Below are 27,115 nucleotides of genomic sequence, written 5' to 3' on the forward strand. Positions count from 1 at the left end.
TTTAAATGCTTAAATATTAAATTCTCTTAAAAATTTTTTTTGAGAGAGAGAGAGTGAGAGAGTACGAGCAGGGGAGAGGGGCAAAGGGAGACGGAGAGAATCTTAAGCAGGCTCCATGCCCAGGGTGGAGATGGATGTCAGTGCAGAACGCCATGCGGGGCTCGATCTCACAACCATGAGATCATGACCTGATGCGAAAGCAAAAGTCGGCTGCTCAACCGACTGAGCCACCCAGGTGCCCCTAAACTCTCTTAAAATGTAAACTTTTCTCAGAAGTTCTATTGTTTGTAGTATTACCAGTATTAGAACTTCGAAAATACAGTATTTTCTTATAAATAGGTTAAAGGACACAAGAAATCATATTAATGTAAGAAATCAGAATTCTTAGGACAAGAGAAAAGATATGTAACCGAAGGAATGAAGTGAAAACATACCAATGTGAAAAATGAAAACTCAGTATGAATTCATGAGTTTTGAAATATGTATTTTTCTGTTTCTGTCCATGGAAATGGGTTAGAAGCAATGAGCAGCCCTAGTGCCCATGTTATGATCTCTCATACCATCCCCCATTCAAACAAAGCATGGCCTTGGACAGCATGGGGAATATAGTAAATACTAGTGTAGCAGCTTTGTATGGGGACAGATGGGAATAGACGTATTGTGGTGACCGTTTCGTACTGTATATACATATTGAATCACTATGTTGTACACTTGAATAGAATATTATATGTCAACTATTCTTCAATTAAAATTTTTTTTTAAAGACTAACAGTGAAAAATAAGACAAACAAAATGAAAGTATGGTTTCTTTAGGAAACTGCTGATTCCAGGTCTAAAACAGGCATTTTTCAAGGTGTGCCTGGGACATGTTTTTGTGTTAAGAACAAGAAAGCTGGACACAGGAGCCCATGTGAAGGTGTCCCCACTGAACAAAGTTATGACATTCTGAACTAAAAGAATAACGGCTGTGGCACCTGGGTGGCTCAGTTGGTTGGGTGTCTGACTTCAGCTCGGGTCATGATCTCACGGTTTGTGAGTTGGAGCCCTGCCTCTGGTTCACTGCTGTTAGTGCAGAGCCGGCTTTGGGTCATCTGTCCCCCTCTCTCTCTGCCCCTACCTCACTGGCTCTCTCTCTCTCTCAAAAATAAACATAGAAAAATACTAATTGTATTGAACACACTGAATGAAAATTCATTATTTTATAACAATACCCAAAATGAGAGTAGTCAAGGAGGCTCATTTATTATCATTTAAGGCAGCTATTTTTTTTTTTTTTTATTTTTAATGTTTTTGAGAGAGAGAGCCAGAGCATGAGCAGGAAAGTGGCAGAGAGGGAGATACGGAATTCAAAGCAGGCTCCAGGCTCTGAGCTGTCAGCACAGAGCCCCATGCGGGGCTTGAACGCACAAACCGTGAGATCATAACCTGAGTCAAAGTTGGTTGGACGCTTAACCGACTGAGCCACCCAGCTGCCCCTAAGGCAGCTATTAGAACAACAACTTGGGGCACCTGGGTGGCTCAGTCAGTTAAGCGTCCAACTTGGGCTCAGGTCATGATCTCACGGTTTGTGAGTTCAAGCCCCGCGTGGGGCTCTGTGCTGACAGCTCAGAGCCTGGAGCCTGCCTTGGATTCTGTGTTTCCTTCTCTCTCTGAACCCCCCTCTTGCACTCTGTCTCTCTCTCAAAAATAAACAAACAGGGGCGCCTGCGTGGCTCAGTCGGTTAAGCGTCTGACTTTGGCTCAGGTCATGATCTCACGGTCTGCTCCGTGAGTTCTAGCCCCGCGTCGGCTCTATGCTCAGAGCCTGAAGCTTGCTTCGGGATTCTATGTCTCCCTCTCTTTCTCTGCCCTTTCCCCATTCGCTCTCTCTCTCCGTCTCTCGAAAAATAAGCGTTTAATAAAAAAAAAAAAAAGAGAGAGAGAAAAATAAACAAAAAAGAACAACAACTTACTTTGAAAGTTGGTAATTAAAGGGAAAATATTAAGCATTTGTTTTGCTCTTCCAGTAAAAACTTATTTTAGGATAACCGAATAGTTCTAGATAATGAAGAGAACATTCACGGAATGTTAAACAAGTAAGCAAAATAAAAGAATTAGAAAAACATAATTTCATAAACTCCAACAAAACTATTGACTCAGGCAAGGATTATCAATTGGTATTAAAACCAATAGATGATTAGTTATTGTAAAAATTCATATAGAGCCAAAGTAACACCATGCAGATTACTTCCTAGTTTCAAGAGGGAAATCATTAACTATAAATCGGGTGATCATATGTTGCAATCCTAATCTAGGCATTCAATCTCAGCATCACTAAGGGTTAATCATAGGTGTCTTCTTTTTTTTTTTTAATGTTTATTTATTTTGAGAGAGAGAGTAAAAGTGGGGGAGGGGAAGAGGGAGAGGGAGAGCATCTTAAGCAGGTTCCGAGCTCAGCGTGGAGCCCGATGCAGGACTCAGTCCCACAAACTGTGAGATCATGACCTGAGCCGAAACCAATAGTTGGACACTTAACCAACTGAGCCACCCAGGCGCCCCAATCATGGGTGTCTTCTAGTGAAATGCAGCATTAACTATACAGCAGTATGATAACTATATGACTTCATTCATCCTAGTAACTTTTATTCTAGTTCAGGCATCCCTCAGAGAATTTTTAGGAATCCATTCTTAAAAACATGTTGGATAGTGAATTTTTAGGTAGTGGGAGCCTGTATGTCATTATTTTAAATTAAAAAAAAAAAAAAGAAAGTATTTCCAGCACATTTAAAACCTCAACCAATTTCCCTCAGCGCTTGAAACACTCTAAAAATATATATATAACAGTCAACCAGGTTTTTCTGCTTAATGTAAACACCAGCTACTTGTTTAACACTTAATTAACTCATTAATGAGTTTATTTGTGCAGTAACATAGGATACCAACATTTTCCTTTTAACTTCAACAAATACATACTATAATGTAAATGAACAGTGAAATGATATGTTAAAGACACGTAATGGAGGCAAACAACACTCGGCCAAGAGTGAAATAAGCAAGGCAAGTTTTTTTTTTTTAATTTTTTTTTTCAACGTTTATTTATTTTTGGGACAGAGAGAGACAGAGCATGAACGGGGGAGGGGCAGAGAGAGAGGGAGACACAGAATCGGAAACAGGCTCCAAGCCATCAGCCCAGAGCCCGATGCGGGGCTCGAACTCACGGACCGCGAGATCGTGACCTGGCTGAAGTCGGACGCTTAACCGACTGCGCCACCCAGGCGCCCCACAAGGCAAGTTTTAAAACATGGTTACTGGGGCGCCTGGGTGGCGCAGTCGGTTAAGCCTCCAACTTTGGCTCAGGTCCTGGTCTCGCGCTATGTGGGTTCGAGCCTGCCCCTGTGTCAGGCTCTGTGCTGGCAGCTCAGGGCCTGGAGCCTGCCTCAGATTCTGTGTCTCCCTCTGTCTCTCTCTACCCCTCCCCCTCTCATACTCTGTCTCTCTCACTCCCCAAAATAAATAAATATTAAAAAAATTAAAAAATAAAATAAAACATGCTTACTGAAATCGCAGGGTCTCCTGAGTGAGGTTGGAGATGAGAAGGAAATAAGGAGGTTGTAGTCACTGTTGCTGTTTAGTGGTGGATGAAGCTGAAAAAGAATGGACTTCAGAAGGAGTGAAACAGTAAATGTCTGAGCTTCATCCATGTCCGGATCCAAGAAGCTGGTGGAAGCTGCTCATTTCCTTGGCAATGAGTCTTCAAAAGTGGATGGTTGTGGATCGTCCTCTGAAAGTATTGGCAAAGCGCGACAAGAAACTTGCCCATTTTTAATGGGCAAGTGTCACATTCCCTTTGCCTGTGTTATGCAGCTTCTGATTACCCTACACTGTGCTGGAAATTGCGTTTTGAATGTGATTTTTCTGCTCTTGTCATGATCATGATCTCTTATAAGCAACAGTGATCATTCTGTCTACATGATCTAAGATTTCCTTTAGGGGCACCTGGCTGACTCAGCGGGAAGAGCATGCGACTCTTGCTCTCGGGATCGTGAGTTCAAGCCCCATGTGGGGTGTAGAGATTACTTAAATAAAAACTTTTAAAATAAATAAATAAATAAATAAATAAAGTTTCCTTCAAAGACTTCTCGTCAAATATTAGTGGCTCCTTGTATTAACGTGCTAGGGCTGTCATTACAAAATACCACAGGGCGTGTGTCTTAAATGACAGGTGTCTATTTTCTCACAGTTCTGGAAGGTCAAGATCAAGATGCCAGCAGGTTTGGTTTTTCCTGAGGCCTTTCTCCTTGGCTTGCAGTCTCTGCTACCATTCTCACTGGTTTCCTCACGTGGTCTTTCTTTGCGTACAGGCACTCCTGGTGTCTCTATTTTTATAAGGACACCAGTCATCTTGGGTTAGAGCTTCACTCTTATGACCTAATTTAACCTTAATTACCTCTTTGAAGACCTTATCTTCAAATAGAGTCACACTGAACATTAGGGCTTCAACATACGAATGGGGGCGAATGGAATTCGGTCCATAACACTGCTCTTCCTCCAACTTAGTTCCTTCCAGCATTATTCCTTCCAGCTGAATGTGTTTCTTGGAAGACACACGGTAAAGCTCTCCAGAATGAACAATGCTTTAATAATTTGTCGTTTTCTCTCACACAGGAAATAAGGTATTCACAGTAAGTGGAAACATGGGCATGGGGGCGCTCGGCTGGCTCGGTTGGTGAAACGTGGGACTCTTGATCTTGGAATTGTGAGTTAGAGCCCCACGTTGGGTGTGGAGATTCAAAATAAAATCTTAGGAGTGCCTGGATGGCTCAGTTAAACATCTGACTGATTTCAGCTCAGGTCATGATCTCATGGTTTATGACTTCAAGCCCATGTTGGACTCAATAAATAAACTTTTTAAAAAAATCTTAAAAAAAAAAAAAGGAAACAAGTGCATGCCATGCATATATCTTTTTATGCTTTCACCTCTTAATACACTTTATTACTTCCAATATACATGTTTCCCTAGGTTCACCTGCTTTCCTGACAGTTTTTCCACTGTGGTCATTTTCTTTTCTTTTTTTTTAATCTTTTTTTTCTTTTTAATTTTTTTTAATGTTTATTTATTTTTGAGAGACAGAGACAGAGCATGAGCAGGGGAGGGTCAGAGAGAGAAGGAGACACAGAATCTGAGGCAGGCTCCAGGCTCCGAGCTGTCAGCACAGAGCCTGATGCGGGGCTCAAACTCACAAACCCTGAGATCATGACCTGAGCCGAAGTCAGACGCTTAACCAACTGAGCCACCCAGGTGCCCCACTGTGGTCATTTTCATTTTCTAATGTGAGGAATTGATACAGAAAACAGGTAACTGTCCCTGCACCAATGCCACACTGTCTTAAAGATGATAATATCCTTATGGTAAGTCTTGATGTCTATTAGTATAGGGTCTCTAACTTTGCTCTTTTACTCCAAGATTGTATGTGCTAGCCTTTGCCCTTTGCAATTCCATACATTTGAGATTCAATCTGACACTTTTCACAAAACACCTGCTGGGGTTTTGCTTGTGACTACCTTGAATCTGTTGATCAATTTAGGAAGAACTGATATGTTTATAATATTGAATCGTCCAATCTATGAATATTATATAGTTCTACATTTTTTCATCTTTACTGATTTTTTTTAGTTTATTTATTTATTTTGAGAGAGGGGGAGTGCATGCATGAGCAGGGGAAGGGAAGAGAGAGAGGGAGAGAGAACCCCATGTAGGCTCCACACTGCCAGCACAGAGCCTGACGTGGGGACCAAACCCACGAACCCCAAGATCATGACCTGAGCTGAAGTCAAGAGTCTGACACTCAAGACTGAGCCACCCAGGCCTCTGGTAGTTTTTACTAATTTCTATGAAATTTTTATTGTTGTAAAATGCACATAATAAAGATGATGGCTGGGGCGCCTGGGTAGCTCAGTCGGTTGGGCGGCCGACTTCAGCTCAGGTCATGATCTCGCGGTCCGTGAGTTCGAGCCCCGTGGCGGGCTCTGTGCTGACAGCTCAGAGCCTGGAGCCTGTTTCAGATTCTGTGTCTCCCTCTCTCTGACCCTCCCTGTTCATGCTCTGTCTCTGCCTGTCTCAAAAATAAATAAAAACATTAAAAAAATTTTTAAAATTAAAAAAAAAAAATGATGGCTTCAGTAGTGAGGGGTGCTGTGGAGCCGCAGCGAGTACTAGCCCGCTGTGGCTTTTGCAGAAAACTTCCCTAGACAGCGGCCTCGAGAGAGCTGAGACAACACTGCACATTCTGGCCACGTATGAAAGTGTACTGTACCCTTTGACAAAGAGACTGGATTTCACAGAGGCATGGATTGGATTCAGTTTTCTTCAGAAGAACTTCCCAAAGCACTACAACGAGAAAATTGTATTTTTGATGCAGTAAAGCTCCGTGTTCAAGCTCAAAGACCAAACATTTTTCAAGAGGATCAAACATTTGATGAAGAGAAAGGTTCTTGAGACTATTATTACCCAGAAAATAAGCAAAATTGAAAAAAATACACATAACACTTACCATTTTAACTGTTTTAAAGTAATGTAGTGGTGTGAAGTACATCTAAGATGCTGGGAAAAAAACCAGGGAAACGTGTATATTGGAAGTGACAAAGTGTGTTGAGAGGTGAAAGCATCAGCACTATCTAGCTCCAGGAATTTTTCTCATCACCCCAGACAGAAACTCTCTACCCATTAAGTAGTTACTCTCCATTTTCTCATCTATGCAGCTCCTATGCAGCAGATCTGCTTTCTGTCTCTATGGATTTGCCCAGTCTAAATACTTCATATTTTGGAAGCATACAACATATAGCTTTTTGTGTCTGGCTTATTTCACTTAGCATGTTGTTGAATGTATTGGTATTTCATACATTTTTATGTCTGAATAATATTTCATTGTATGTATATACTATATTTTGTATATCCAATCATGCATTGATAAACATTTGGGTTGTTTCCACCTTTTGGCTATTGTGAATAATGCTATGAGGAACATTGGTGTACAAAGATCTGTTTGAGCCCTTGTTTTCAATTCTCTTTTTTTAAGTTTTTATTTATTTTGAGAGAGAGAGAAAGAGAGAGAGAGAGAGCGCATGCATGCGTGTGCACAGGCATGTGCATGCACGCAAGCCAGGGAAGGACAGAGACGGGGAGAGAGAGAATCCCAAGTAGCCTCTGCAATGTCAGCTTGGAGCCTGATGTGGGGCTGGAGCGCACAGTGAGATCATGACATGAACCAAAATCAAGAGTCAGATGCTCCACTGACTGAGCCACCGGGTGCCCGTCAATTCTTTTGACTGTATACCCAGAAGTGGAATTGCTGGATCATAAGGTAATTCTATTTTTAATTTCTTTTTTTTTAATTTTTTAACGTTTATTTATTTTTGAGACAGAGAGAGATAGAGCATGAATGGGGGAGGGTCAGAGAGAGAGGGAGACACAGAATCCGAAACAGGCTCCAGGCTCTGAGCTGTCAGCACAGAGCCTGACGCGGGGCTTGAACTCACGGACTGCGAGATCATGACCTGAGCCGAAGTCGGTCGCTTAACCGACTGAGCCACCCAGGTGCCCCTCTATTTTTAATTTCTTGAGGGACTGCTGTTCTGTTTTCCACAACAGTTGCACCATTTTACATTTCCATCAGCACTTTGGCCATTTTTTAAGTTGTGTTGTTTATCTTTTGGTTGTTGAGTTGTCAGAGTTCTTTACATATTCTGGATACTAGACCCTTTATATATATATATATATATATATATATATATATATATATGTATATTTAGCAAATATTTTCTCCCATTTTTTTTGCAAGTATTTTCTCCCACTCTATGGGTCATGTTTTCATGCTCTTGATAGTGTCTGATGCACAAAAGTTTTACATTTTGATGAAGTCCAATTTATCTATTTTTTGTCTTTTGTTGGCCTGTGCTTTCAGTGTCATATTTCAGAAACTAACATATGCACACTGGGGCACCCCAAACTCCATCAGCTTTTATCTGGGAATGTCTTAATTTCTTCTATATTCTTGAAGGATTCATTTTGTTGGATATAGAATTCTTGGGTTGACAGGTTTTTTCCCAGCACTTGAATTATGTCATCCCACTGCCTCTGTCCTCAACGGTTTCTGATTAAAAATCAGCTATTTTTTTTTAAATTTTATTCATGGGGTGCCTGCGTGGCTCAGTCAGTTAAGCATCCAACTTCGGCTTAGGCCATGATCTCATGGTTTGTGGGTTCAGGTCCTGCATTGGGCTCTGTGCTGATGGCTCAGAGCCTGAAGCCTGTTTCTGATTCTGTGTCTTCCTCTCTCTGCCCCTCCCCTCCTCATGCTCTCTCTCTCTCAAAAAAAAAAAAAACATTAAAAAATTTTTTTTAAGTTTATTCTTTACTTTGAGAGAGAGCAAGTAGGGGAGTGGGGGAGAGAGGAAAAGAGAGAGAGAGAGAGAGGGGAGCACACTGTTAGCGAGGAGCCTGATTTGGGGCTTGATCTTATGAACCATGAGATCATGACCTGAGCTAAAATCCAGAGTCAGATGCTTAACTGACTGAGCCACATAGGTGCCCCCCAAATCAGCTATTAATAGTTATTGATCATCCCTTGCACATTATGATTCACCTCTCTCTTCCTGCTTTCAAAATTTTTTACTTATCTTTGACTTTCAGCAGTTTGACTGTTTGTCTTAATGTGGATCTCTTTGAGTTTATCCTACTTAAAGCTTGTTGAGCTTCTTGCATATGCAGAGTCATGTCTTTTTTTCAAATTTGAGGGGGTCAGACATTAATTCTTCAAATATTCTTTCTGCCCCTTTCCCACTTTTTGGGACTCTCGTTGTGCATATCTTAGTATGCTTGATGGTGTCTCACAGTGTCTCAGGCTCTGTTCATTTTTCTTCATATTTTTTTCTTTCTGCCCTCAGACTGGATCATTTGACCTATTCTTGATTATTTTCTCTGTCTGCTCCAATCACCTGTTGAAACCCACTAGTGGATTTTTAAATTTCAGTTATTGTACATTTCAGCTCCAGAATTTTTATTTGGTTCCTTTTTATCATTTCTATCTCTATTGATGTCTACCTTTCCTCCTTCTGTGAATGGGCCATACTTTCTCGTTTCTTTGCATGCTTCATTTTTTTGTTGTTGTTGTTGTTGAAAACTGGACATCTTGAGTATTATGAAAAAAGAAAAGGAAAGAAAAATTACTCTCTAGGTCTTTCCACATTGGCTCTGGGTTGCAGTAACTTCTTCAGTGCTTAACCATTTATGAGGCTTTCTTAGCCTTCTCGTCCTGCTGGCACTCAGCCTAAGGACCAACCAGAAATGAGTTCCTATGGTCTTCTCAGTTCTTCTCCGAGCATACATTCTGCCCCAGACATACACGTGTGTGGATTTTAAGGTTCTCCAATATACATGAGAGCTTTTCATGCCCCCTGCTCCCCCCAAAATCTCCCTAGCTTTTCCTCCCAGGTTTTTGTTGTGTCTATTGTTTGTTCCAACAGCTATAAATATATAACCCCAGGAGACAGCAGCTTGTTCATTTGTCTTTCAGTATTTTTTTAAACACTTATTTATTTTTGAGAGACAGAGTATGAGTGCAGGAGGGGCAGAGAGAGAGGGAGATACAGTATCTGAAAGCAGGCTCCAGACTCTGAGCTGTCAGCACAGAGCCCAACATGAGGCTCGAACCCACAAACTGTGAGATCATGACCTGAGCCAAAGTTGGCACTTAACCAACTGGGCCACCCAGGCACCACATTGTCTTTCAGTATTCTTTTTTTTTTAAATTTTTTTTTCAACGTTTATTTTTATTTTTGGGACAGAGAGAGACAGAGCATGAACAGGGGAGGGGCAGAGAGAGAGGGAGACACAGAATCGGAAACAGGCTCCAGGCTCTGAGCCATCAGCCCAGAGCCCGACGCGGGGCTCGAACTCACGGACCGCGAGATCGTGACCTGGCTGAAGTCGGACGCTTAACCGACTGCGCCACCCAGGCGCCCCAGTCTTTCAGTATTCTTAAAGAATGTCCTCTGCATACCTGCTCTGCCCTGATAGAGTTCTGAGATAGGGCAACAAAGGTAAAGCTCTTACATCAATCCTTCAGAGAAACCCCTGTCAGGTCAAAACAAACAAACACAATTCCTTGGGAATAAAGTCCATTCTGTTCCCTCTGGAACCAGGTACACTGGGAAACAATCTGCCATCTTCAAGACTGCCACCATGCCAGGGAGAGAGTGGGCAAGACTAAGTTAAAACACTTCAAAGCTCCCTTGCCCTGTTGCAGTGGACTTTCTTCTGGTTAAGCATTCACTTGGTTGCTGTAAGCCTTTCACTACCTTCCAGAATTTTATAATGTTGATTCTGACCAGTTTGGGGAGGTTTTTTTGGTGGTTCTGGGAAGAGCTGGCCCTCAGAGGTCCCTACTCCACTTTTTCTTGTGTTATTCTCAGTGATGTTTTGAAGTTTTAATTGTAAAGATCTTGTACATCTTTTGTTAGATATTTTTCTGGGTATTTTATGTAATTATAAATGTTCTTTAAAAAAATGTCATTTTCAGGGTGCCTGGGTGGCTCAGTTTGTTAAGTGTCCAACTCTGGCTCAGATCATGATCTCATGGTTTGTGAGTTCAAGCCCTGCGTCGGGCTCTGTGCTGACAGCTTAGAGCCTGGAACTTGCTTCAAATTCTGCATCTCCCTCTCTCTCTCTGCCAATCCCTTGCCCACACTCTGTGTCTCTCTCTCTCACTCCCTCAAATATAAATAAGTGTTTAAAAAATGTGATTTTCTTATTGGGTGTTACTGGTATATAAAAGTGCAATTTATTTTTAAATATTTATTCAGAGATCATACTAAATTTACTAATTCTAATAGTTTCTGTATAGATTCCTTTGGATTTCCTATTTCATCTGTGAATAATGACAGGTTTGTTTTTTCTTTCAAGTCCTTTTAATTATTTTTTTCTTGCCTTATTCTAAAGGCTAGGGCCTCTACTACAATGCTACATTGATGTGGTGATAGTGAACATTCTTGTCTCAAATCTGATCCCATGGGGAAAACTTTCAATATTTCACTATTGACTATGATGTTTACTGAACAAATTTTTATACCCTCATTTTTTAGGTTCTTATAAGTGCCCTTGATAATGCCCTTGATAATGATTAATGAAGAATTGGTACCAAGAAGAATTGATACCATGGAGAAAATGACAGGCCACAAATTCAGGTAAGGTGTGAGAGCCAGAATGTTGCAGCAGCAGTATTACGAAAGACTTGCATCTTCTGCAGCTAGAGGGAAGATTGAGCTGAAAGCCAAGCACAGGACTTGTTTGTGAGTAGCAGAATTATAGAGAAGGGTTAATTCACAGCCCTGTTAAGGCTCCTACATCAAAATCAGTGCCCTGATGAGGAGAGAATGACACTCTGGTACCTGGGATGGGGATAGTGTGTGCACATGCTTGAGAACCCTGATTTTTCCTAAACTTGCTAGACCTAATGAAATATCTCATTTCTCCTTTGTTGGAGGATAACAGCTTCCACATGTTCAGAAACATGTGGAGGCAGATGCCTTGTAAGATGATACTTGCTCTCCTCAAGATTTGCCCCCAGCCTCCCATGGTGTCTAGGCCAGTAATTTGGACAATTTTTCATCATGGCCCAACTGTCATTGGGAAACAGTCAGGAAATCCTGACTCCACTTTAGAAGAAAAGAACTTATTCATGGATCTGGATATTATGTACCAATAGTAACTGGGAAAATATGCCTGGGTATGGGGATCTTGAAGGTGTTGGGCCAAGGGGATTGGGATATAAGACCGGATAAGGAGGAGTATATTAATATTAATATTTTTGAGAGAGAGGGTATGGGGAGAGAATCCCAAGCAGGCTCCACACTGTCAGCACAGAACCCGAAGTGGGGCTCGAACCCACAAACTGGGAGATCATGACCTGAGCTAAAGTCGGACCCTTAACCAACTGAACCACCCAGGTGCCCCTGCCTGGGGCTTTTTTTATTCAATGCTGAACATTTTGTATGAACAACTGTTGAGACTCTGGATGAGGTGACCTCTCTCCAGAGAAGATTTATTTTATTTAGCTTCTCTAGGCAGGAAGTTAGAGGTATGACAGATGAATTCAATCAGGAATTGAGCTTATTGAGCTTATTTGTGTCTGGTGTGCTCTGTAAGGCTTTTATCTATTTCTGATTTCCGGTCTTCCATTACTCCTAGGATTTAGACCTTATTTAACTGACAGCCTGGGGTTCACAGGGAACTCTCCTCCTTCGTCAGCCTGAGCTCTGTGTTTTGTGTCCCTGGCACCATGAGACAGCCAAGAACTCTGTTAGATTCTCATTCTCTCAGTTTATGCTTTCCTCTCGGCTCCTATCATTTTTTAGGACTCCGCTCTCCAGGCTCTCGGCCCCTCAAGTCCTGGTTGTCTCAGGAGCCCCCTCAGCCCCACAAGACCGTTGAGGGAGGTGCTGAGTTTCTTGACCTCTTAGTGGCCATTTTCTGACAAGCTTCTTACCCCTCACCCTGTGCCACTACAAACTAGCAGATACTTCTGGGTGAACAGTTGAGTAGAATTTGGACCTACCTCAATGAGTTTTCATTCTTTCTGGAAACTCAGTCCCTCAAAATCTGGCTGTCTTGGTAGCTATCTGATGCCTGCAAATAAAATTTGTTTTGTGTCGTTTGATTTTTATCTAGGCTTTCTTGTTCTTGGTGGGGAGGTTAGCGTCCTGCTAGCCAAGCCATCACAGCTGAGAGAGGGGTATCTTCACTTGGCAGTCCTTTCTTGCCTGATTTTGCGTATCATTTGTGGCCAGTTGACATCTTTTTAAGTTTGTTTAGTTTCTGTCTTCCCTCATTACAAGGTGGGCTTTGTGAGAGCAGGCAATGGATCTATCTCACTCATAATGTGATGCTAGGATCTAAAGCAGTGCCTAGTACATAGTAGGAGATGAATGAATAGTTTTAAATAAATAAATGTTACAGGAGCCTTGCAAAGGAGTTGTAAAGATGTTCCTTTTTTTTTTTTTTCTGGCCCTACTTTTTTTTTTTTTAACTTTTTTTTTAACGTTTATTTATTTTTGAGACAGAGACAGAGGATGAATGGGGGAGGGTCGGACAGAGAAGGAGACACAGAATCCAAAAAAGGTTCCAGGCTCCGAGCTGTCAGCGCAGAGCCCGACGCTGGGCTTGAACCCGTGGACTGGGATATCATGACCTGAGGTGAAGTCAGATGCTCAACCGACTGAGCCACCCAGGCTCCCCACTGGCCCTGCTTGTTTTTAAGCGCTATAGCAAAGTGATGGACAGCATTATGCCAGTTCTCAATGTATGAACTCTCAGCTCCAAATTCATCCTTCAGTCCTAGCTCGGCAGTCATGGACTGGACGATTTAAGTATTTCTTCTGTACAGTGAGCATGATGTAGAGAGCACAGGAGGACAGAAGAAAGAGGGCGTTTTTCTTCCTCGTTCCAACGTGCTGCATTCTGTCTTTGTTGCCCCTGCTCCATGGCCTAGCAGCAATGTGTGGACGTGTGTGTTTGTGGTGGCCGAGGGCGGGACCATCTGGGAGTGCTCCGCTCCAGCCATGAGTCTAGAGAATGCAGCCCTTCAGCTACCACGAAGTCCCAGTGGGCCCAGGGACTAGTTTGCTGCTGTCCTCCCGGGGCAGATACAGTATATCCAGGCCTCATGGCCCGTGGCAGTGCCCTGACCCCCTCTGCCTGCCCGCCCACCGGCCTCGGCTCACTTCGCCCCAGGGTTATTTCCCACAACCTTCTTGTGACCACCACACACTCCACATGCCTCGACTGTCTCTACATGTCTGCCCAGTAGCCTCCGTTCGCTCACACCCTGGAGGGTTGTCTCCCGCTTGTCTGGTGATTGCTGACTAGCTCTGGCCTGGGCAACCCAGCAAGCTTCTCTGCCACGCAGTGGGTCAGTAAGGTCTGAACCAGAGGCTGGGGCACTCTCCCTCGGCTCTAGGACACTTCTGCACCTCTTTATGGTTACTAACCTACCATTGTTTAATAATTCCTTATCGGAAGCTACCCTGTTTACGTTACTGTGTGGTTTCTGTCTCTTGACTGGGCACAAATTAATGAAGAATTGTACCAAGAATGGTCCCAGGAAGTAGGCTGATATAGGTGGGATTTGGGCGTTGGTTGGGTCACAGGCTCCGGCTTGATAGCAGTGCTGACCTCTTTGTCAATGACAGATGGGCTGCTAGTGGCCCACAGCATGCAATGGCACCACAATTAATCGGACTGTCATCTGTGGTTGATCGTGAAGTGCCAACTGAGCACATGCCTCGGGAGCCCATGTGGCTGCGGCCTTTCGCCGTTAAGCCATTAACAGTGATGATAAGGGGGCGCCTGGCTGGCTCCGTGGAGCATGTGACGTTTGATCTCAGGGTTGTGAGTTCAAACCCCGCATTGGGAGTATACTTAAAAAACAAGATCTTTGTAAAAATGACTTGGTTTCAGCTCAGGCCATGAACTTTCAGTTTGTGAGTTCGAGCCCCGTGTTGGGCTCTTCACTGACAGTGTAGAGCCTGCTTGGGATTCTCTCCCTTCCTTTCTTTCTGCCCGCCCCCCCCCCACCTCTCAAAAATAAATAAATAAACTTAAAATAAAATGATAAAAAAATAAATTAAAAAATGACTAATGGGAGGCAGCTCTTTCTGCCCACGGGTCTGTCACCCTGTGTGCTTTAATAAAATCACCTTTATCACCAAAAAAAAAAAAAAAAAAAAAAAAAAAGACTTTAGGGGCATCTGGGTGGCTCAGTCAGTTGAGCATCCAACTCTTGATTTGGGCTCAGGTCATGATCTCACAGTTTGTGGGATCGAGCCCTGCATCAGTCTCCACACTGAGCATGGAGCCTGCTTAAGATTCTCTCTCTCTCTCTCTCTCTCTCTCTCTCTCTCTCTCTCTCCTCACTCTGCCCCTCCCTTGCTTACTCATGTGCATGCTCTCTATCAAAAAAAAAAAAAATAATGATGATGACTGTACGGACTGTGGTGTGAGACAAGTTGTTCTGAGTGTAAAGAAAAAATAATAGTTCAGGACTGTTAAGTCATGGAATGAGAACCAGAAAGCTTCCAGGATAACCCTAAAAGAACTTCTTATTTCTTATAGTTCCAGGGCTGATATGGCTAACAATCAAAATCAAAATCAAAATTCAATTGTGTAGGTTGCTGAATTATAATGACTGTTGAATTAACAGTCTTGCCAAGGTCTTCATGTGAAAGTTAGGGCCCTGAGATCTGGAAAGAATGAGATCTGAACCTTGAAATTGAGACATCCCAAATGAATTGAGGCATCCAAGTAAAACTGATAATCTTGAACTCCCAGGTCATTCTGAGCCCCCTTGCCAGTGCAAGTAGTTTGCCCTCTCGTGTCTGAAGATAGTAGTTTTCCCCTACTTGAAAAACTTGTGATAACCTTGCCTGAGGCAGATGCCTTGAAAGAGGATGCCCCTTCTCCTCAGGATCCACCACAGCCATCCGCCTTTGCCACTAGGCCCATAAATAGTGTAAAACCTTAGCATGTTCCAGAGGTACCGGAACACAAATTGGAACCCAGGAGAAAGTAGTATAGACATCAAAAGAATTGCAGGAATTTTCTTTTTTTTCTTTTTTTTAACATTTATTTATTATTGAGAGAGAGAAAGAGAGAGAGAGCGAGCATGAGAGAGAGAGCAGACACAGAATCTGAAGCAAGCTCCAGGCTCTGAGCTGTCAGCACAGAGCCTGACGCGGGGCTCGAACCCACAAACTGCGAGATCATGACCTGAGCACCCAGGCGCCCCAGGAATTTTCTAACATATATTGGTACTAACCTGAGGAACGTGTGTGGGAATGGGTTCTCAGGTTGGTAAGTCAAGGAGGGCGAGATAGAACACCATATCCAAAAAAAAAAAAAAAAAAAAAAAAATGTTTTTAACACTCTATCAAGTTTTTTACATGAATAAGCTTCCAGAATTCCAGATGTAGTCTGTTAGTTTGTGTAGCTAGAGGTGGCTCTAAACGTCTTATTTGATTGGCTGACTGAAACTTGAACTCAATATTCCAGTTTAATGAGGTCTAATTTAATGGGGTCAAGATGCCAGAGCTTTCCTGGCATGATGTGGAGGAGGAAATCCAGATGCGTAGGGAGATTGCAATGTTGGATTGCATCCATCGTGTGTGACCTATCCCCTTACTATATTCTGTGTGAAGGGCCAAGAAGATACCCCCTTTACTAAGGCACTGTGAAATGTGTTTGTGAGGGGAGCACCTCTATGCCGGAAGAGTTCTGTGGTTTCTCTCCCTTGTGGCCACTTATGACTGTAGGGGATGCCACTCTTAAACTGCACTTCTGATTTCAGTGAGAAATCAGATGATGATACTATTCCTTTGTAGCAGAGGCCAAGTGGAAGCACTTAACCATCAAACGCAAGGTGGGCACTTCCACCATAGAGGGCATCAGGGATGTTTCAGTAATCAGAATGCCTTAGCCCGCAGAGATCTTTAGTGGTAACTGATCATCGTGTCCTCGGGAATGAAATAATCAGCCTACTAGAATTACTTGATCCACGTAACAGGAAAAACTCTAGGTCTGGTAGCCAAACACCTGACTTGAGTCACCATGGTAGAGAATCTCAGTTTCCAGACTGAAATCAGTTCACAGACCCAAAGCCCTTTCAAAAAGCCAGGTTCCCTTGAGCAAGGACCTTGCTCCACAAACACCTTAATCTTTCTGCAAGCATTCCCAAAGGAACCCACAACTATTTACTAGAGGAACTGTGCCACCGGGTAGAAGGAAAGACCTAGACCTTTCAGGGATTACTAGACACTGGCTCTGAATTGATGCCAATTCCTTAGGATTCAAAATGCCACTGTGGGGGTGCCTGGGTAGCTCAGTCAGTTTCCAACTCTTGATTTCGGCTCAGGTCATAATCTCATCATGTGGGAGTTCAAGCCCCATGTTGGGCTCTGCACCAACAGCGTAGAGCCTGTTTGGGATTCTCTCTCTCCCTCTCTCTCTCTGCCATTCCCCTGCTCATGCTCTCTCTCAAAATAAATAAACATTAATATTTTTTCCCTTTAAAAAAAATGCCACCAACTCAAAAATGTGGCCTACCACTCAAAGTAAGGGTATATGGTGGACACATGATACAAAGACTCTCAACTCAAGTGTGACTCACAACAGGCCCGGTTGGCCCACGCACTCATCCTGTGGCTATTTCCCTGGTTCCTGAGAGTATGAATGGTATAAATGGAATAGATGTATTGGGCAACTGGCAGAATCCCCACATTGGCTCTCACCTATGGAATCAATATGGGGTCTTTATGGTAGCAGGGCTAAGTGGAAGCCTCTGGAACCTCTACCTCCTGTCAAGAGAGTAAACCAGAAGCAACACTGCATCTCTGAGGGAAATGCAGACATTAACATTCTCATCAAAGACTTGAAAGAAGCAGGGCGAGGGACTCCTAACCCTTCCCATTTAATTCACCAGTTTGGCCTGTGCAGAAGTCAAGTGTAATCTTAGAAAAATGACTGTGGACCACTGTCAGCGTAACCTGGTGCAATTTCGACTGCAGTCACTGTCCAGATGCAAGCTGTAGTCCCTTTACCGTGGGATCTTTTACTGGACCTATGACTCATCCAGAAGTTGTGTGTGTGTTTTCAATGTGTAAAAACAGGGAGCCTTAAAAGTCTTCTTAAAAAATTGATTTCTGGGGCGCGTGGGTGGCTCAGCCGGTTAAGCGGCTGACTTCGGCTCAGGTCATGATTTCGCGGTCTGTGAGTTCGAGCCCCGCGTCGGGCTCTGTGCTGACAGCTCAGAGCCTGGAGCCTGTTTCTGATTCTGTGTCTCCCTCTCTCTGACCCTCCCCTGTTCATGCTCTGTCTCTCTGTCTCAAAAATAAACGTTAAAAAAATTAAAAAAAAAATTGATTTCTAACTTGATTGCATGTGGTCTAAGCATATTGTCTTATATGATAATAGCCTTTGCAATTTGCTAAGACTTACTTTGTGTCCTGGTACACAGTCAATTTTTGCCGTTTTTGCACTTGTTATGATGAGCACTAGGTGTTGTATGTAACTGATGAATCACTGAATTCTACTCCTGAAACCAATGTTGCATTGTATGTTAACTAACTAGAATTTAAATTAAAATTTTAACCCCCCCCTTTTTTTTTGCCATTTTTGCAAGTGTCTCATATGTACTTGACAGGATAATCATATGCAAGATTGCTTACCTATGGTGTGCTAATATAGTTCTTACTTTGCCTACTTAATCTAGAAACTTCTGAGATGTATGTTAAAATCATTGGCAATTATAAATATCTCCTTATAAATCTGTTAGCTTTTGCTCTTACATTTATAGACTATTTTCCTTTGTGCATATAATTAAGAATTTTAACTTCTTCCTTGTGAATATATCGTCTATGATTATATAGAGATCCCCTTCATTTCTTTTTAAGATAACTAGGTATTTTATTTTATTTTATTTTATTTTATTTTATTTTATTTTACTTTATTTTATCTTATCTTATTTTATTTTATTCTATTCTATTCTGTTCTATTCTATTTTCATTGAGATACAGTTGACACACAATGTTACATTAGTTTCAAGTGTAGAACAGTGATTTTGACAAATTTATATGTTATGCTAGGCTCACTACAAGGGTAGCTACCATCTGTCACCATACAACACTATTACAACACCACTGACTATCTTCCTTGTGTTATGCCTTTTTTTCCTGTGACTTATTCATTCCATACGAAAAGCCTGTTTCTCCCATTTCTCTTTACCCACTTTGCCCAGTCCTCCCCCCCAGCCCCCCCACCCCGCTTCCCCTCTGGCAACCGTCTGTTTGTTCTCTGTGTTTATGGGTCTATTTCAGCTTTTTGTCTATTCATTTGTTTTGTTTTTTAGATTCCACATATAAGCGAAATCATATGGTATTTGTCTTTCTCTGACTTATTTCACTTAGAATAATACCCTCTAGGTCCATCCATGTTGTTGCAAATGGCAAGATGCCATTCTTTTTTATGGCTCAGTAATATTCCACTGCATATATGTACCACTTCTTTATTTATTCATCTATTGATGGACACTTGGGTTGCTTTCATATCTTGGCTATTATAAATAATGATACAATAAACATAGGGTCTATATATCTTTCAATTTAGTGTTTTCATTTTCTTTGAGTAAATATACGGTAGAATTAGTCATAAGGTAGACTAATGAATTTTTAAAAGAATTCATTTTTTTAAGAATTTTTAAAAAGTTTTATTTATTCATTTTGAGGGAGACAGAGATAGCACAAGCAGAGAGAGAGAGAGAGAGAGAGAGAGAGAGAGAGAGAGATTGAGAGAGAATCCCAAGCAGGCTCTACGCTGGCAGTGCAGAGCCAGACATGGGGCTCCAACCCACGAACTGTGAGATCATGACCTGAGCTGAAACCAACAGTCAGATGTTCAACTGACTGAGCCACCAGATGCCCCGTTTTGCTTTTATCTGTTCTAAGAATTTTTTTTTTAAGTTAGATCTCCTGGGTGGCTCAGTCGGTTAAGCATCTGACTGTCGGTTTTGCCTCAGGTCATGATCTCACAGCTCGTGAGTTTGAGCCCAGAGTGGGGCTCTGTGCTGGCAGCTCAGAGCCTGGAGCCTGCTTTGGATTCTCTCTCTCCTTCTCTCTCTCTCTCTCAAAAATAAACATTAAAAAGGGGTGCCTGGGTGGCTCAGTCGGTTAAGCATCCAGCTTCCACTCAGGTCATGATCTTGTGGGTTCATGGGTTCGAGCTCCGCATCGAGTTCTGTGCTGATAGCTCAGAGCCTGAAGCCTGTTTCGGATTCTGTGTCTTCCTCTCTCTGCCCCTCCCCCACTCGTGCTCTGTCTCTTTAGAAAAATAAATAATAAACATTAAAAATTTTTATTTTAAGAATTGTTTATTTTTAATTTTTCGAAGAACCTCAATACTCTTTCCCCTTATGGGGTATATGATTTGCAAATGTCTTCTCCCATTCAATAGGTTGCCTTTTTGTTTTGTTGATAGTGATCCTCTTCATTTCCTTTTTTTTTTTTTTTTAGTTTATTTATTTATTTTGAGAGAGAAAGAGAGTGTGCGCACACATGAGCGGGAGAGGGGCAGAGAGAGAGGGAAAGAGAGAGAATCCCAAGTAGACTCTGGGCTTAATCTCACTATGAGATCATGACCGGAGCTGAACTCAAGGGTTAGATGCCTAACCGAGTGAGCCACCAGACACCCCCCTCTTAATTTCTTTCTTTGCTTTTTAAAATGTTTTTATTTATTTTTGAGAAAGAGAGAGATAGAGAGCCAGAGAGAGAGGAGCAGAGAGAGCGGAAGACAGAATCCCAAGCCCGATGTGGGGTTTGAAATCATGAACCATGAGATCATGACCTGAGCCAAAATCAAGAGTTGGACACTCAACCGACTGAGCCACCTAGGCACTCCCCCACCCCTGCTTCATTTCTAATAATGCTTTCTTTTGGTTAGTTTTTGTCTGATATATATATATATATATATATATATATATATATATATATTTTTTTTTTTTTTTTTTTTTTTTTTTTTTTTAAAGTAGGTTCCATGCCCAACGTGGAGCTTGAACTTATGACCTCGAGATCAAGAGTCCCATGCTCTACCAACTGAGCCAGCCAGGCATCCCTTGTCTGGTATGTCTTTTTATATCCATTTATTTTAAACTTTTCTGTGCCTCTTTCTTTTATATCTGCTCTAGTAAATATTATATAGCTTGATATTTTAAAATCTTCCAAACCACCAATCCTTGGAAAGATGGGAAAATTGTATCTATTTTGATTAGTGATACATTTGGACTTACTACTATTATCTTGTGTTTTGTGATTTTCCTAGGCTGCCTGCATTTCTGCTTTCCTTCTTGGATTTGGAATGATTGTGTTTTCTTTTTTCCTTTATTTCCTCTCTAGTGGTTTGGAAGTTATAATCCTACTTTTATTCTTTTAGTAAATATCTTTAATATTTTGGGGCACCTGGCTGGCTTAGCTGGTAGAGCATGTGATTCTTGTAAGTTTGAGCCCCACGTTGGGTGTAGAGATCACTTTAAAAAATAAAATCTCTAATATTTTTTATGTTTATTTATTTTTGAGAGACAGAGAGATCATGGGGGAGGGGCAGAGAGAGAGGGAGACAGAGGATCTGAAGCGGACTTCATGCTGATAGCAGAGAGCCCAACACAGGACGTGAACCCATGAACCACAAGATCATGACCTGAGCCAAAGTCGGATGCTTAACCAACTGAGCCACCCAGGTGCCCCATCTTTAATATTTTAACATGCATACCTGACAGTTCAAAGTTGCTTAATTTCCGTACCTCCTTTCAGAACAATAAAGGGCCTCTGACAGCTGCTACACCGACACCTCCCTTCCATCTGGTGTGTTACAGTGTCCAGCATTCAGTTGTATCTGATTTTATATATCCCATATTTATGCTATTATTATTGCTTTACAAAGTCCACACCTGTTGAAATGTACTCAAGTCTTCAGCTGTACACTTTTCTCTGTTGTATCTCAGTGTCCCGTTTCCTTCATCCTGAAATACATCCCTTAGGAATCTTTCACTCTGAGTTTTTCTTTGAATGAAAATTACTCTATTTCACCCTCATTAAAACAACAACAAAAACAAACTTACTTCATATTTTAAAAATCCAGAATTTTAGATGTCTTGATATCTCAATCATAAATATTTGTGTCTACATTTTAAAAAGAACCTTTGCTCACACAGGCCAAATGAACACAAACACATCTAACACCAGAAACAGTAATTCCTTAATATCAAGGAATGTCCATTCCATATTCTGATTTCCCCCATTATCCCAATCATGTGTGGTTTTCCAAATCAGATCCAATCTAGAACCAGACACTGTGTCAGTTTATTTATTATGCCCCTTAAGCCTCTTTTAATGTCAGTTCCTTTTTTTGTGACACTGATTTCCTGAACAGACAGGTCCGGTTGTCCTATGAAATATCCTACCTTCTGGGTCTGATTGCTTCCTTGTGGTGTTTAGCCTGTTCCTCTTTCCTCTATATTTCCTTTTAACTGTAGGTTAGAATCCCAGGGCTTGATTAGATTTAAATCAAGCATTCTGAGCTAGCTCATATCACAAGTGATGCACTATTCCCATCAGAATACATTACCATATTATGGGTCCACCTGCTATATAATAAGCATTCTTGTACAAAGTTCTACGCTAGGACTGTATCCCTCATTAATGGTTTGTTTTGGACTTTTTCTAGAAAGGACTTATGTGTGATAGATTCCAATCACAAAATAATAAACAAGAGGCTGAGAAGTGTTGAAAACTGCACCCTGAGGATGGAGGGACATATACATTTCATGGATAATCAGCACACAGTGCAGTGGGACCATCTAACATATATCTCTGTACATATATCTCTGTACATCTAACATATATCTCTGTAAATTTTCTAGGATATAAACTTAAAAAGTCGCTATTGGTTCACAATCTCAGGAACTTTCCCAGTGTAATCTGAAACTGGCCCCCATACACAGAGGGCGGGGAGAGACCCAAGAAAGAGGCAGGCCACCCCAGATTGGTAGGTGTCAGTTTTAATAAGCAAGGGAATTTACTTACAAGGCTAGTCTTGGCAAGCAAGTAGATTTCTGGCACCGGCCCAACAAGTCTTAAAAGTTTATAGGGACACCTGGGTGGTTCAGTTGGTTAAGTTTCCAACTCTTGATTTCGGCTCAGGTCATGATCTCACAGTTCATGAGTTGGAGCCCTGAATTGGGCTTTGCACTGACAGTGTGGAACCTGCTTGGGATTATCTGTCTCCCTCTCTCTCTGCCCCTCCCCTGCTGGTGCTCTATCTGTCTCTCTCAAAATAAGTAAATAAATAAACATTAAAAAAAATAAGTTAGTCCCCCCACCCTAATAAAGTTGATATAGAGGCCTTAACCTGGTTCAGTCACATATCCCATCCAGATGGTCTCAATAACACATGATCTCTCAAGGCTTTGTGTTTGAAAAAGGCTCCCACGGTGCACACATTCCAAGCAGAGGGGAGTGGGTAAGGAGCCTTGAATTGCTGGGTCCAGCTCGAGGGTCAGTTGCCTGCCACATCATCTTGGCTACATCCTCCAACAGCAGCATCGATGGGTAGGAGGAAATTGCATATTGCACTTTACCACCCGATACCAAATCACTCTCCACTTAGCCAATTTATGCCTCTACGAGCAGTATATAGACCTTTCCTTCCCCCAGCACTTGGTATAGTCAGAATTTTCTTTTTACTTTTGCCAATATGATCAGATGAAATACAAGCTCATTGTGGTTTTTGAAAAGTTATTACACACATTATGAAATTTCACCCCTAAACTCTTGAGTATTCATCTTATGAAAATAAGGACGATTCCTACTTAACCACAGTATCATTTTTCACTAACAACATAGTAATTCTTCATACGGTCTAATCCTATCTATATCCGTATTTCTTTAATTGTCTAAAAAGTCCATAAGGATTTAGGTCAATCTAAACAGGAGCTTAGTACTGGTGCTTTGTTCAATTCACCTTTATTCTGACATGATGAACTAGCTGGGTGTGACAGTCCAAGTTTCCAGGTATTTCCCCTAAGAACAATGAAGACAACATTCCTCTGCCTTCTAGTTTCTGTAGTTGCTGTTGGGAAATTTGCTATTTGTCTAGGCATCGTTGCTTTGTGGAAAACATGTGTTTTCTTTCTGGTTTCTTTTAACATGTCCTCCCACCCTCACTCCCCTCCCATCTTTGAGTTCTCCAGTTTTTCTCTGATTTATTTGGATGAAGATTTAGTGTATCTTGGGATTGACTTCCTGAGACTGACAGTTCTTGTCCAAAATCAGCTCTGGAAGATGATCAACCACGATCTCTTCTCATCATCTCCTTATTTGTTGTTGAAAGAGTCTAAAATAGTGCCTGGCACACTTTAGGTGCTTATAAATAGTAGTTGAATGAATTTGTAAATAAATGAGCATTTCTCCATTCCTCCTCATTCTCTCTATGCTCTGATGCTCTGATTTTTTACAGACACCTCACTCTAACCACCATGCCTTTTCCTCTTTTATACTTTTCATCTCTTTATTTTTCTGTGCTACATTTTCTTAAGATTTTTTAAAAGTAATCTCTACAGCTAATGTGGGGATCAAACCTACAACCCCAAGATCAAAAGTCTCATGTTCCATCAACTAAACCAGACAGGTGCCCCATTTCTGTGCTACATTTTATTTATTTTTTAATTCATGATTTTAGCCATTTAATTAATTAATTAATTAATTAATTATTTTTAAAGTAAGCTCAACACCCAACTTGGGGCTCGAACTCATGACTCAAGAGTCACACTCTCTATGGATTGAACCAGCCAGGGACCTCTTTTTCTGTGCTACATTTTATATAATTTTGCCAGATTTAATCTCCCAGTGCCTGACTCTAACCTCAGCTACTTTTAATCCATCCACTGAGTTTATAATAATCATTTTAAAATTAATATTTATTTATTTATTTATTTATTTATTTATTTATTTATTTAGAGAGTGAGCATGCTCACGAGTGGTGGAGGAGCAGAGAGAGGGGGAGAGAAAGGGAGAGAGAATCTCAAGCAGGCTCTGAGCTGTCAGGGCAGAGTCCAATGGCTCAAACTCACAAACCATGAGATCATGACCTGGACCGAAATCAAGAGTTGGATGCTTAACTGGACTGAGCCACCCAGGCGTCCCTATAATAATCATTTGTAATTATTGATACCTAACCTTTTTTTATAGCATTCTATTCTTTCACATGCTTTTGATTCTTTGTCTTATGACTTCAATTATTTTTATTTTTTTAATTTATTTTTTAATTTTTAAAAAAATATAATTTTTTAGCGTTTATTTCTTTTTGAGACAGGGAGAGAGAGAGAGACAGAGTGCGAGTGGGGGAGGGGCAGAGAGAAAAGGAGACACAGAATCCAAAGCAGGCTCCAGGCTCTGAGCTGTCAGCCCAGACCCCGACTCGGGGCTTGAACTCACAAGCAGTGAGATCTTAACCTGAGCCTAAGTCGGACACTTAATCAACTGAGCTACCCAAGTGCCCCTGACTTCAGTTATTTTTAACATACTTATAGCTTGAATCTTGTTATTCCATTGTCTGGGTCTAAACTTGCTCTTTGTTACGTAGGCAAATTCTCATTCATGGTGGATTACTTCCTTGTGGATTTCCCCATTTTGGATTGTGAGCTCATGTTCATGGCCTTGAAAGAGACCTTCATAGGCTATTGTGAAGATCACATCAATGAACTTACATGAAGAAGGTATGTCTCAAGTTCAGGTGAAAATAAAATCATATTGAAAAGAATATACAGAAGGACAAGAACAGTCCACGAGGTCAGACTAAGTGTAAAAGCAAACAAACAACACAAAACCCCCACAAGACTGACACGCTTAAACCATTAAATCCTGGCAGGAATCACACTGGGGAGGGGCACCTGGGTGGCTTAGTCGGTTGAGCATCCTACTCTTGATTTCAGCTCAGGTCATGACCTCACGGATTCTCTGTCTCCCTCTCTCTCTACCCCTGCCCCACTCGTGCGCATGTGCATATTCTCTCTCTCTTTCTCAAAATAAATAAATAAATAAACATTTAAAAAATAAACTTATAAAAGAATCATACCAGGGAATAATATTAAGCACTCTTTCTCATGTGCCAGACACTTTACTCATATCTTTAACCTTCATAACAACTGCAAGGGTGGTGATATTCCCATCGGACAGAACAGAAACTGCAACAAAGGCATCAATTGAGAGCTAATTGGGGAACCCCAGTTAAAACCCAGGTCTGAATGATTGTAAAGTTCACGCTTTTTCAAATTCACCCCATTGTTCTTCAGAACTATTACTGGAAAAATACACCATCATTTGGACGACATATATTTTCCCCGTTCCAATTTTAATTCAGGCCAGTTAACCCCACGGATCATAAAAACGTGTTAAATAATTCATGAAAAAGGAGAAAGAATGCATAAAACTACAAAAGAATTGCATTTTTTTTTTAAATTGCATTTTAAGTAAAGAAATTTTAGTTCTTCATTTTCTTTCATTTTTCCAATTTGGGATTTTGTTTATGCACAAAAAAGGCAATTAACAAGAAGCTTACTTGTGAGAAACCCCTGGAGCTCCCAGAAGATAATAAAAATGTATCTGAGCATTCCAAATACAACAAAGCAAACCAGTGTAAATTTAATCTCTTAATAAGGAGTTTGCAAATGTAACTTCAACATAAACAGTTTTGCATCAGTAAACCAGGACACATTAAAGCCAGTTGGTGGCAACACATTTCAGTCGTCGGTCGTTCATTACCCAGGCCCAAGCTGCAACGAGCCTGCTCACAACGTGGGTTTCAGGAGACCCCTCGCCAGTCCAGCTCTTCCCAGGATCATCATCCAGAGACCAGCTGGAGTGTTCGAGAATTGCCATCTATCTTAAATATTATCAGCATAAGTTGTACCTAGTCATTTGGAGTTAGGGGATCTGATTTTAATGAGGTAGCTTGACCACTTATTTAAAATGCTGGTCTAGGTTTCTTGATTTAATCAACTTTCAGCAAATAGTGTTTGTCATTTTGTGTGCGTGTGCCTGTCATTTGATATAAAATTTAAGTGTTTATTTATTTTGAGCGGGGAAGGGCAGAGAGAGACGGAAAGAGAAAATCCTAAGCAGGCTCCTCACTGTCAGTGCAGAGCCCGACCAGGGGCTCAATCTCGAGAACTGTGAGATCATAACCTAAGTCAAAATCAAGACTCAGACACTTAACCAACTGAGCCACCCAGGCACCCAATGATATAAATGTTTTTTTCCTTCTAACTTTGTATCATCTTATTTATGTTTCTTGAAAGAGGTTTTTTTTTAATTTACATCCAAATTAGTTAGTATATAGTGCAACAATGATTTCAGGAATAGATTCCTTAATGCCTCTTACCCATTTAGCCCACCCCCCCTCCTACAACCCCTCCCGTAACCCTCAGTTTGTTCTCCATATTTATGAGTCTCTTCTGTTTTGTCCCCTTCCCTGATGTTCATCTGT

General features: G+C 41.4%; 1 long non-coding RNA gene across 1 annotated transcript in view; it reads right to left on the reverse strand.

The window, feature by feature from the left end:
• Nucleotides 1-3,455: 3,455 nt before the first annotated feature.
• Nucleotides 3,456-27,115, reverse strand: part of LOC102899796 — a 50,751-nt gene continuing 27,091 nt past the window's right edge. Inside the window, exon 4 of the long non-coding RNA XR_890322.4 lies at nt 3,456-3,623. This is a non-coding gene — a long non-coding RNA (uncharacterized LOC102899796). The remainder of the gene's footprint in view (nt 3,624-27,115) is intronic.

This window comes from Felis catus, chromosome B2 (assembly GCF_018350175.1).
Source record: "Felis catus isolate Fca126 chromosome B2, F.catus_Fca126_mat1.0, whole genome shotgun sequence".
Classification (NCBI taxonomy): domain Eukaryota; kingdom Metazoa; phylum Chordata; class Mammalia; order Carnivora; family Felidae; genus Felis; species Felis catus.